The following is a 667-nucleotide window of genomic DNA, read 5'->3' on the forward strand; positions in this document are numbered from 1 at the left end:
TAGCCTAGAAAAACACATTTACTAGATCGAGGTGCAAGTTTATGTTTAGAATATTGTCTCAACCAAGGGTAGCATAAGGAACCAAATACATGAAGCACATTGTAGTTTGGTGAAACTTTAAATAAAAGCTCAAATGGTGTGTATGGGCTTATTTTAGTTGATGGTATTCTATTTATTGTATAGACACTGGTTTGAAATGCATAGGTCCAATATTGGAGGGGGCCATTGGCATGGTGTAATATGGCTTGACCCGATTCAACTATGTGGCGATGCTTATATTTTGCACAACCATTTTGCTATAGAGTATATAGGGGGGCAGGACACCCATTGAGTGATGCCGTTATCCTGAAGATACTTTATTAAGGCTTGAAATTCACCCTTCCAGTCTACTTGGAATTATTTAATTGGCAATCCAAAATGTTTTTCAACTAATGTTTAAAATTGAGTGAAGATAGTGAGGACAATATATTTATGTTTCAAGAAATATATCCAGTTATACTTACTATAATGATCAAAGAAAAACACATAATAACGAAATCCATCAACAAATTCAATAGAGGAAAGACCCTAAACATAGGAACAAACTAATTCAAGAGGTTGATTAAAACTAGATTGTGAAAGAGAAAAAGGCAATTTATGCATCTTGCTTATATTGCATGCATGACAC

Source organism: Hevea brasiliensis, unplaced genomic scaffold (assembly GCF_030052815.1).
Source record: "Hevea brasiliensis isolate MT/VB/25A 57/8 unplaced genomic scaffold, ASM3005281v1 Scaf505, whole genome shotgun sequence".
NCBI lineage: Eukaryota > Viridiplantae > Streptophyta > Magnoliopsida > Malpighiales > Euphorbiaceae > Hevea > Hevea brasiliensis.